Raw genomic sequence first — 12,503 nt, forward strand, 5'->3', positions numbered from 1 at the left:
TAATGGCATCTTCAGCTGCATAAATCCAACTTTCCAGCTGACTGTACAATTCTTAACTTCTCCCTCTGATAAAACACTTCCCTTTATTCAGCAGACAAAAAGTAAATCTTATAAGTTTCCATATAAAAACTGCAATCTACTTTACTTTTAAAATTTGGAGAAGTATTTCTTGGATTTTTTTCAACTGTCTGAATAGGATCTAAGACTCAGAGTTCAAAGGAAAAAAGCCAAACAGACGCACCTAAGAGTTCAACCTAGTATTCTCTCACTTTTGTATCAGCATCCCAAAAGATTGTTCATTCCTCACAGCGCACAACTGCAGCTTCTTAAGGTCATAAACTTGATTGTCTCATAAGGTACTTACATTTTCATGCATGGAAGACACAAGTGGACATCCTTACTAAGAATTCTACTCTTATTGGTAGGAGTCACCCCCATGTACTTTAAGACACTCCTGCCATATATTGGCATGAACACCAGGATCCAAATCTATCAGCTTCCAGAATCGGAAGCCTTCTCATCTTCATGCTGTGTGGCTCGTTTCCTGTAGCTGTTCCTTTTCTAACATCAGCCTAATAAATCTTTATCCAGGCCAGGCAAACAACAGAAAAATATAATTTAAGGAACAATACTGCCTTGACCAGCAAAGAAGAGGGAGTGCAATGGATCTTAATGACCCTTTCAGAGTCTGATTCCAAGTGCTCTGAAGTTATAATGCAAACATTGAACTGTCCTGAATTGAATGAAGTCAAGATAATTCAAGGACAAAGACTTGTTTGCAGCCAATATAGATATTTGAAATCTTCTCAGCAGTTCTTAAAAAAATCTCATTACAAGCTGAAATGGGTATTATTTCTTGTGGTGCTCCTACAATCCCTGAACTTCTTCATTGTTTCATTATGTGTGTTCTGAATACAGAGACGGGATCTCCCACAGATAAACTACAGAACCATGTAGGATAAAAGATATCCGTAAATAATTATTTGCTTAGTTTATTCACTAAAAAAAAAAAAAAATCACTCCTGCCTGAAATATTTAAATCTGGATATCACTCCAAACCAGGAAGGGTACACAAAAGGCTTCGGTGAGTTCTGTAGCATTACGAGAAAACTGTCGCTACTTCTAATTCAAACCGAGTGTTAGTACTTGACATTTTAATTTTTTGGAAGATGATAGGTAAGCTAGAATATATCGTATGTGAACTCTTTCTTCTTTTTTCACCCCTTATTATAGCCACAAATATCCCACTAAGAAGCAAAGTATCAAAGCTGCACTTTGAAATAAATTGCTGGGCTTCATATTATGTATCTAAACAAACAAACAAACCAACCACCAACCCCAAATTATCTGGTAAGTGACTGGAAGCATACTTTTGGATTACAAAATTATCTTGTCTTGCATTCCAGAAACAGCAGGATTGCTTTAAAACAAAAAAAGGCGACTAATTTTCTGGCTACCATACACACATTCAGAACTTGTTATTACTGGTGTAGTCAGGGAGGGATTTTCTGTTTCCTTTGGCCATATTGCTAAAGGGAAGACTATGGTTCAACTGAGAAAAATGGCCGTGACTTGGGAGCCCAGTGGAAGAGAATGGGGAACCTTCTGCCCTTCAGAAGACTGGCTTTTACATATCAGCTTAAACTAAGCTCTTAATGGGGACAGAATATTCTATAGCAATCATTGCAAATTGTGTGACATTATTAATACAAATGTTCCGCAAAGATAATGGCCAGTCCTGGTTATATGCCATAATAATTAAAAAGCTCTAAGAAGATAATATTGAGATAAATTTCAATGCTTTGTATGATGGAGCTCCTTACAAAAAACTCATTTTTTTACAGCTTCAGCTTCAACTTGTTTGGCTTTTTTAAAAGCTAAGGCCATGCTAAATTTTAATAATATGGCTAGTGCAAATTTCTTTGCTGCATTAATTACACATTTACAACTCCACAGAACAGGCAACCCACAAAGAGGGCAAATACAGGAAATATCCTCTGCAACTGGAGCCAAATTAAAACAGTGCCTATCACAACAGCAGCATTTTCATTAGATATAATGATTCTTCTCCAGCATTTGTATGCATTAAATTATTGTCATGCTTCCTTAGCTCTCCTCCTTCCCTAGAGAGGTCCATGGATCTAGCTGACATTCTTGTAGGACTTACTACTTCTACAGAATACTAAACAAAGATCTAAATAATTTCTTTCCCCCAGCATCCTAATTAGGACAGTATGAAGTTCTATGCTCTCAAGTCATAAAGTCTAAAGTCAGTGAAGAACCAGAATGAAGTTTGGTACATTCACGTGAGCAGTTACTTATCCTTTTTTTTCCATGGCTTTCTCATTCTGTCAGATTTAGTGCAAAACCCTGCCATAACCAAGGTGTGCAAAGGTCTCCATAATCAGACAGGAAGATTTTTGCTGGTAACACAGGACTGTTTTGATACACAGTCTCCTTTGCCTCGGAGACTCCTGTTGCTAGAAAGCCTGGAAGCTTTAATTTTGCTTGGCTGGTTCATGAGTGGAGTTGTGGCAGGGAACAGAAAGAGGCATTAGGATACACAGGGATGGGGGAAAAATATAATCTCAATGCCAGCAAGAACAAACTGCTGATACGGCTGATCTTAGATCTTCTTCCTAGGTGGGAGACTATAACAGCAGACAGCTGAAATTTTCACCTTGGAAAATGCTAGTGGACTGGAAAGGGTATTAGAAAAAGTTACAACACTAGAAAAATAATGCAGATTGTACTTTGCTGATATGGAAATACGCAATAACAGCAATTAAATTAATGTGTGTCTCTACTGAAGTAGCTGATTTTTTTTCCTCACTTGCAATATATTACCTAACCAAAGATATCAGAGTTAGGGAGAGAAAGGACATTTTAAAAAAAAATTATATTTGGCCAGGGACCATCTACAAGATAGGCTATTGCCCTCATTCCTGATGTGAACTTATACACGCTGTCACGGATGGAGTGAGGGTGCACTTCACTCGTTAGAGAGAAGTAAAAATATAGTTTATTGATACAGAATAGGGAGTTAACAAAGTTCAATGTGACAGTGTTTTAACAAGATTCGATGGCGAGGCACACTTGATTATTCACTGCATAGAGGACAGGGTCAGACAAAACTGTCAGGGAGACCCTCCCGTTGAGTCATGAGGTTCGGAAAGGATCCCCTTGCTTTCTAAACTCCTTCTCAGAGAGGAGTCTAGGTGCGGCTAGATCCAGTCCTAGTCCCAGACTTGGTCAACGGTTTATGTCTAAAAGATTATGTATGTGTGCAGTCAATCCTTTATATCACTTAGCTGAGATTTCAAAGTTTAGCATGCTATTAGTCACTTACCGAGGATCTGTTGCGGCAAGGAATCTCTCAACCTCGAGGAGTAACCTTGAGAGGCGTCCCTGCTCCAGGGGAGATCCTGGCGTGCAGCCCGCTGCCGTGCAGGAGAGCTCAGAGGGCTCTTGGGCTGCTCACTGTTTATGGGGGGTAAGATGATTGACCCATAGTCATATTTGCATGCCGACCACAGGTTTTCGTTTCTTGGGTGGGTGCACAACACAATAGCCCTAGGCACAACACAATAGCCCAACACAGGCTATTGTTGGGCTAATAGCCCAACCCTTAGGCTATTGTGTTGTTATCTGTCTCCTGAATCCACTTTGAGCCGATGGTGACCAGCTGCATCCATTAGAATCACCACTGGTGATTATCACCTAAGCAGGGTTGCAGGAGATAACGGTCGGGGGCGGGGGAAGCACACCGTCACACACGCATGCAGTCTGTCATCCTCAGGTTTGATTTAGAAATTAATGCCAACACAACTCTGTTCTCCATGAATCAGATCTGCTCTTTGAATTAGGTCAAAAATACAGAATGTTGAGTGAAGAACTCAAATGTTTCATAGAAACTTATTTATGATCTTGCAGTGAGCTCTACTCATAAAAGACACCAGAAGAGGTCAAAATGTTGAGAACACAATTCTTAAATTTTGTGCATGTGTTTTTGAAGGTGTGGAGTAAGCTAGTTCCACAGTTCCAAAATTGAGGTATATTAAGGCCCATAACACTAGAAAAACTACTCAATTCATAAACAAGTTTTTAAATTTAAAATAATGTTGCAGTGACATGCTGTAAGCAGTGGTAAGATGGTTGGACTAGATGATCTTAGAGGTCTTTTCCAACCTTAATGATACTATAATTCTAAGACTTTAGGTCAGGAAAGAGTAGCTGAAGTTTTCTTCCCAACAAGAATTTTTTCATCCTCAAATGTTTTTAAGCTGCAGAGGGTTTTTAATTCATATGAGCCTAAGATTTTGCACAGCTGTTCACTTTGATGGGGGGCATTCAGAGGGATGAGCATTATGTGTATCCACAGCTCAGAACAGTCTGTATGCAGGGTATCTGGGCCAATCACTAGCAATACGTAGAACAGAGAGTGAAGCCCATCTCTACCAAACTTAGTTAAAGTCTGCTGATTTCCCAGGCTACATCTACTATTGTGCCCGTCTCTTTTTCAAATAAAAATTCCATTATGGACTGATAATTCTTTACCAATAGCACTAATACTGGAGTATTCCAGGAAAAAAAATCACCGAGGTTTTAAACACAACTCTTACCAGCAATTTATAATAATTAAAAAATTGAGAAGTTTCTGACCAGCCCTAGTTATAGTGACAATTTGCAAATACAAGAAGTGTCCTAGTTTCAGCTGGGATAGAGTTAATTTTCTTCCTGGTAGCTGGTATAGTTCTGTGGTTTGGATTTTAGTGTGAGAATAATATTGATAACACGCTGATGTTTTGGCTGTTGCTAAGTGGTATTTACACTGGTCAAGGACTTTTCAGCTTCCCATGCTCTGTCAGGTGCACAAGAAGCTGGGAGGGGGCACAGCCAGGACAGGTGACCCAAACTGGCCAAAGGGCTATTCCATCCCATATGACGTCATGCTCAGTATAGAAACTGGGGGGAGTTGGCTGGGGGGCAGCGGTCGCTGCTTGGGGACGGGCTGGGCGTCGGTTGGTGGGTGGTGAGCGGCTGTATCACTGTTTTCTTTTCCCTTGGGTTTTGTTCCTCTCTCGCTCTCTTGTTGTTTTCCTTCTCATTATAATTTATTATTATTGTTGTTGTTGTTGTTGTTATTATTACTATTATTTTGTTCCAATTATTAAACTGTTCTTATCTCAGCCCACGAGTTTTCTTACTTTTGCTCTTCTGATTCTCTCCCCCATCCCACCGGGAGGGGGGAGGGCGAGTGAATGGCTGGGTGGTGCTTAATTGCCGACTGGGGCTAAACCACAACAAAGAAGTATCGTCTGGGAAACAGAAGATGTGAAGATCAATCTGCATGTGCAGACAGTGGATTATGGGGGTTTTTTTTGACTCAGGGACCTGGAATGGACCTCCTGGATCATGAAATCCAGTTCCCAGGCATGCACATGAAAACACTGACAATCTAATGAGGTTCAGTGTGTAGACCTGAAGCCCATTCACAAAAGTGAACAGAAGGCTCTGTGTTCCACCATCAAACCCTTAACTCAGAATTCAGATAAAACACAAATTCTCACTTCGATGCTGAGTAGCAGATATAACTCAGCTCTTAACTGACTTCATTTTTGTTAGCTGCATTTTTTTGGTGGTCCAGATAGGCCTACAGTGCATTATAAGATAAACTCATTATTGAATTTCTACCGTCATTCACCTCTCATAATTCTGATTACTGCCTGAAGTGTACCTTTGCAAAATCTAATTGGTATAAAGATTCAATAATAACTTACCATACCAAACTTTCTTACATTCCTTCTCCCAACACTCCATCTCCATGCAATCTCACTGCAATTCTTCCCCAAGGTAAAACACAATCTACAACTGAAGAAACTGCTGATTTTGTACGTTTTTTGTATTTCAGACTAGCCATGCACCCTTTATGTATTTACCTGGAGGTGTATTTTACCTGCTGACTGTGTTCTTCCCTACATCCCCAGCATTAGAAGACTAATCACATTAGATACAATGCATGCACTCTCTTCTACTTTGTCATTATTCTGTTGGCAGATAACAGTGAACAATAGCTGAGAGGTCCTCAAAAGCTTCCACTAAGCGCTGATCAAATGCTGGCCTCATTTTTCACATAGATGAGTGTATTTGTGGTAAATAAGAACTAGAAGTAACACAAATTGAATATGGATAAGCTGGAAATATTCCCTGATATGATCAAACCCAGCTGTATTTAAAAGGAAATGATTCAGGCCTTATCGGCTTTGATTTTGAGACGGAGGAGCAATTTTCATCTGCGTATCTCGGGAAGTTCATTAACCGTACCATAGGGTTATGCACACCGTCCCTGCGCTCAGACTTAAAAGGGCATAGATAACCAGCCTCTTGAAATATGTACACTAACGTGTATGTAATGAAATATATACACTTCTGTTGCCATGCTGGCTGCGTCGTTATCCTCTTTGAAAGCCATCACGGCACACTTCACAGCCGCTGCCTGACTTCAGCACACTGGGCTGTGCTTGGTTTTGCCTGCGGACGACTCCTGCTCAAGCACTTTGGGAGCTTTGGAGAATAAGATTTGAACAGGCTGTTCCTCGTCAGACAGTGACTTGAAGGGCAAGCAGTACCTTTAGGCACCAATGGAACAAGGTTTACTGATAGTCTGTTTAAAGGACTGATAAATTGCTCACAGGGATTAAAAAGCAAAACCAAGAAGAAAATAAAAGTGAGTATAGCAGAAGAAACATGGATTATTTTCAGACTATCAAACTTCACAAAATAAAATACATAGGTCCTGACTGCTCTGCATTTGGAAGCCAAGATAAATGTATTTTAAAAGTAAGGGGCAGTGACGGGGAAAAAAATTGCTCTCTTTTGGGCTCCCATTGTGTGAAATGGTCCCAGTGCTCCAAAAGCACTTGAAAGACTCAGAGCTTTCCTTTCCTCCAGAACATCTGGGACAGGCACGCTGGTTTAAGAAACACATCATTATTGCCAATTTTAGTTGAAACACATTTTGCTTCCAATCCCCATTAGTAAGAGGAAGCAGGTAGGTTCACAGAAAACAGGTTTGTGATGGAAAATTAAAAGGAAGTAATTTTGGAGGGGCAGGAAAGAGGAAGACAATTCATGAAGAATACTCCAGGAATAGCTCCACACAAGATGCCTTCTTGAGATTAATGAATTTGTTGTACATGCCCATAATTATTTCCATTCACATGGAACAGGTCCAGCTGCTTTCAGCATCCACAAATGAGAAGCAGAAGGAAGCAGAAGAGAAAACAACCATATTTTGTTATGTCCAACAGTTAAAGTCACTGGATAGCAAATAAATTATGCTAAGCACAATTAAACACAGAATTAACAGTAATCATTTGTAACATAACACAACAAGACAGCTGAGATAAATGAGAAAGGGCTTGCATTGTATCATATTGAGAAACTGAATGATACGTTGCCAAGATACATGTTTACAGAAATATGAGCCCGAGGTCAAATAACTGATTGGCTTCTAGCAGTATGTGTATTCATCTACGCCTTGTTTGTGGCTGTTTCTACTCCTTTCCCCTGGTTTTGTGTGTGCTAGAAAAACTCCTACTCTTGTAATAACCACCATTTAGTGTTACTAGGGGCAGGAATGCTAGTGCAAATCCGGGCTCAGGGGGCTGATGTTTAGTTATTACCGAGTGGGTTAGACTTGCCCCGTGCTGGGTAAGAGATGGCATGGCGACAAATAGCAGCTGCCACTTTGCTTTAGATCACTCTGATCTTTAGAGCTCTGCTAACGACAGCAAACCAAGAGGGAAATATTTCCCCAAAGTAAATTCAGTCAGGGCATGCCTGCACAGTACCTCGTGGGCAGATGCGAGCTTGGTCCGCACGTGCTCCAGAGCGTTGTGCAAAAAGTCTAATCCAAGAGCCACGTGTCCTGATTAAAGCAGTCCACGGGCTGGGCTGATATATACTTGGCTCCTCAACAGGTCTTAAAAGCTTGGGCCTGTGATGACAGTAATACAGGCACTCAGCTTTGGTCAGCTTGAAGTGCAAGCACAGCAAACGCACGTAAGCCTGAAAGGTACCATTTAGACTTTCCTACAGTCACAGCTACATTGGCTTTCTAAGGTTCAGATGCTTGTACTTGTTAAAAAAAAATCTCCTTCATCTGTTGCTATAACGACTGTCTTGCCTTTCTACTCAGCAATAGCGTTGGCCCAGACATTGGTCTTGTTATTTCTTTTAATGCATTCTATGCTGTCTTTCAAAGATATTTTAACTTGCCATGGTGGAAAAGCAAACTATCACCTTTCATTGGACAATCGTAAGTCTCAGCCATGGAAGAGGACCAGAGCATGGCCCAGCTCCCTTGGAAGAACTGGGCCCAAGTTTCCATTGTATGGCGGGGATGATTGACCAAAAACCTACAGAGCTGTGTTACTGCCATAGCATGCATGCAAATATAGAAGCTGAGGAGTACTCCTGGGAGCTACAGTCAGTAGACACAAAGTCTGTGCACCTAACATGCCAAAAAGATGATATGGATAACCTTTAACATCAACGTGTTTAAAAGCTAGCCAGCGTGATACTTTTGCTTTGCTTTCTTAAGTTGCAGTCGTTCCTGCTCAATGCAAGAAAAAAGACACCAGCTTTCAGGACAAAGCTCTTGAACATGATCGTGCCACGGGTGATCCCTAAGGATGTAATAGAGCATCTCTGGGTTAGGAGGAGACGGGGAATCTGAGACCAATTACGTCCACACCAGGCCCACTGCCGGCAGCCTGTGGGACGTTCCTCTGAGGGTGAAACAACAGGCAGAGGAACCACCTTCCAGCTTTATTGCTTCATTAAGTCTCCACCAAGGAGCTGTTGTTCCTGTAGCAAATAGAAGCATTCTTCAGGCTCCGGCTTTCAGCAGCGTTCTACTTTCTGTGTCAGAGACATGGAAGTATGTTCTCTATTTCAAAACACACCTATGCCACAGGCTTTCCATAATCTTTGAAGGATGGGCCAAATTTAAAAATTGATTTCTAGCTCCTGATATGAAAAGACAGGCAGAAAATTTCTATAACAGATGAGTGAATGGAACAGCAGATCTGAAGGAGGTGAGACAAGCAGGGCCACAATGTAATTGTTTCCTTAAAGATGCGGATTTGGCCCTCGCCTACAGATTTCATTGGAAACCTGGTTCAAAATAGGGAAGCCTAAATCTATTTGGTTTCTCCCTGCTCTCTTTTCTCCTAAAGAGTAGCTGACAGGTGGAGACTAAGCCAAGGGAACACAGTCCCTGCATTAACCATTAATGGAGACAAATGCCAGGTGTAGATGTCAACTGCAATTTTTCATTCCCTGCTGATAGCAGAAGGTTCCACAGAGCAATGCCAAAATGTTAGGGTAGAAAATGCACTCATGGCTCCCCCAGTCCTTTTGTGACTTTTTAAAAAGCTTTTTGTTTTCAAAAAGCGATTTCTCTCTGGTACTTCCATTACTCCATGTAGCTTTTTCGCAGTTGATCTTCATTAAAACTGAAGACACTATAAAAGAAGGCACAATTTTATAGTAAAGGTAATTGTTCTGTAGTCTGATCCATTGCAAGTGCCGGCATGCAAAATAATGTCATGCAATCACACATGCTGTGTAGCGTTAGACATTGACACAAACAGCAGTGTATTTCCCAGTTTGTTTTGATTTAGGAATTACAGTGAAATCATCTTCTGCTAGAGGCATTTTTCTACAGAACAGACATGAGCAGAGTCACAGCCAGAACCAAGACTTCAATTCACAGAGGAGAGCCTGGAAATCTTTCAGGGTTTAGCATGAAGATGGGACCGGTGTTTCACTTTGTTGACTTCTGCGAGAGCATGCTTTGCTGGAATGAACTTTTTTATTTTTATTTACATTTTTGTGAGTCAATATGATTCCACTTTTGTGGAGTGAAGGGGACCCTGAAGTCTCAGGCATTTCTGCCTCAACTGTCAAATGGGGCGTTGCATTAATAGTCTCTACAACTGTGTAAATCTAACAAGGTTGCTGCAAAGCTCCGATTCTGTATGTTGACCAATCTCTGAATGAAGGGAAGACAGAACAATTTAAAACCACCAAAGTTCTCTCAACAGTTGTCTTTTGGCATTATAACTCCTTGTGTGTGAAAGCCTCAGTTAGGGTTTCCCTCAGCTGTAAGTTTGTCTGCCTGAAACCCACTGACTGTCATTCTAAAATGGCTGATTAACAGAGTATCTGTTCTAAATCAACAACCAGTAATGGAAGGCATGTGCTCATTTAATAGGTATTGTTTGCCTGGAGTATGTCTGTCCGTTTAGTAGTTGATAATAAAACACAATGTTCAATGGCCTGAGACATTTCACAGAGGAATGTACTTGCTGAGAGGCCGTGAGAGCAGAGGAGCCAGGGGAAAGTAATATGCCCTTAATGAGTTTAACAGAGGCAGTCATGTTTAGGAGATAGCACCTGACCTGTCAAAAGTTATATTAGTCTTTCCAAAAGGGGTAGATGTTCAGTAATCGTTTCCTGGAAAAAAGGGGTAGATTCTTTCTTTATTGGGTTAGTGTATACTTAATGGGGAAGGAAAGGAGAGGCAGATTTGAATATAAGTGGAAACCCAAGAGACTCCAAGGAACTAGATACAAAGTCTAATGCAATTGACTTGGGAGGTCCTGCATCCACTGGTACTCATGAGCACACAGGAAAATAATGCCTTCCTGAGCATTTGAGCCAAAAAGCAGTGTGAACAGCTTGGCTAATATAGAAGGGGACCTTTTTTGTTTGGTTTTAGCATGAACAGATTAACAGAACAGCTTCCTTTTTACTCCATATGCATCTTTTGTCAATATTTTAAATGATGCTGTCTATTCTGGACATTGTAAACAAACTCCTATTTGCATCCATCTGAGCTTGACCTGAGTTAAGGATCACTCCTGTGTACTTGTTTAACAGCAAGGCACTCCTCATAGCATTGTGATGATCCTTTAATTGGGAATACCCGAACACTAGCATGCAAACAGTTTCTTGAGGGCCTCCAAGGGGTAAGAAGCTGTTCCTCCCCTGAACTTGTGCAGGTTGCTCTTTGTACAGATGTTACCATATTCTTGTTATAGGGTAGAGAGAAGGCCAAATAATGAGTATTCTAGTAGAGCTCTACCAAAAGTATTATTAACAGATTATGTGCAATGACTATGAAGAAGGCATGTCAGGGAAATGATGTTGATTCTTCATCCAGCTTTGCTTTTAGTAAATTCACTGGGCCTGCAACCTAACACATTAACTCTTTCAGCTCTACTATTGAAAGCTTTGATCAGGCAAGGAATACTATAGCTGTGGATGCTATAAGCAACATTAAGATAAAAATAATGTAAGTTTGGCAGAAAATTTGTCACAGATGTGTACCAACTAGAAATGACACAAATGTTGTTAGTAAACAGCATTATCTCAGCTTCTGAGAAGCAATTACACCCACATACATATCTGCTTTTAAAGTCCATAGTCATTTAGAATGATCTGCTTATAAGCCTTGAGTTCACAACAACACCATGCAACACTAGAGGCTTGGGGAAGAGTGGCTGGAAAGCTGCCCAGTGGAAAAGGACCTGGGGGTGCTGGCTGACAGCCGGCTGAACAGGAGCCGGCAGTGTGCCCAGGTGGCCAAGACGGCCAACAGCATCCTGGCTTGCATCAGGAATAGCGTGGCCAGCAGGAGTAGAGGAAGTGATCGTCCCCCTGTGCTCGGCACGGGTGAGGCCGCACCTGGAAGCCTGTGTTCAGTTTTGGGCCCCTCAGTACAAGAAGGACACTGAGGTGCTGGAGCGTGTCCAGAGAAGGGCAAGGAAGCTGGTGAAGGGTCTGGAGAACAAGTCTGATGAGGAGCGGCTGAGGGAACTGGGATTGTCTAGTCTGGAGAAGCAGAGGCTGAGGGGAGACCTTATCGCTCTCTCCAACTACCTGAAAGGAGGCTGTAGTGAGATGGGTGTCGGTCTCTTCTCCCAAGTAACTAGTGATAGGATGAGAGGAAATGGCCTCAAGTTGCGTCAGGAGGGGTTTAGATTGGATAAGGGTCATGGTTTAGCAGGCATGGAGGTGTTGGGTTGACAGTTGGACTGGATGATCTTAGAGGTCTTTTCCAACCTTAATGATTCTATGATTCTATGAAAAGAGATAGTTGTTCTCATGAGAGATAAGCATGGATTACAACTTTATAGGAGTGAAAAAGAGCTAAGATCTTCAATACCATTGTCTTCATTTTGTAAAAATAAATATTTATAAAACTAATTAAGCAATGAGTTAGGCCAGGATTTTATGATGGTGTCTTGCCCTTGACTAATAGAATTTCAATTTATCTGAAATTGTAGCTGCCTATGGAAAAAGATTAATTTAGCTCTACCATTGATGTAGTAGATTGAGCTGACCAAATTAAACTCGCACTCAAAATACATAGTTCCCTATGTATGTTTGGTGAGTGAAGACAGCTTAGTAACCAGTCTGAATAATAATAA

This window comes from Mycteria americana, chromosome 1, assembly GCF_035582795.1.
Source record: "Mycteria americana isolate JAX WOST 10 ecotype Jacksonville Zoo and Gardens chromosome 1, USCA_MyAme_1.0, whole genome shotgun sequence".
Lineage (NCBI taxonomy): Eukaryota > Metazoa > Chordata > Aves > Ciconiiformes > Ciconiidae > Mycteria > Mycteria americana.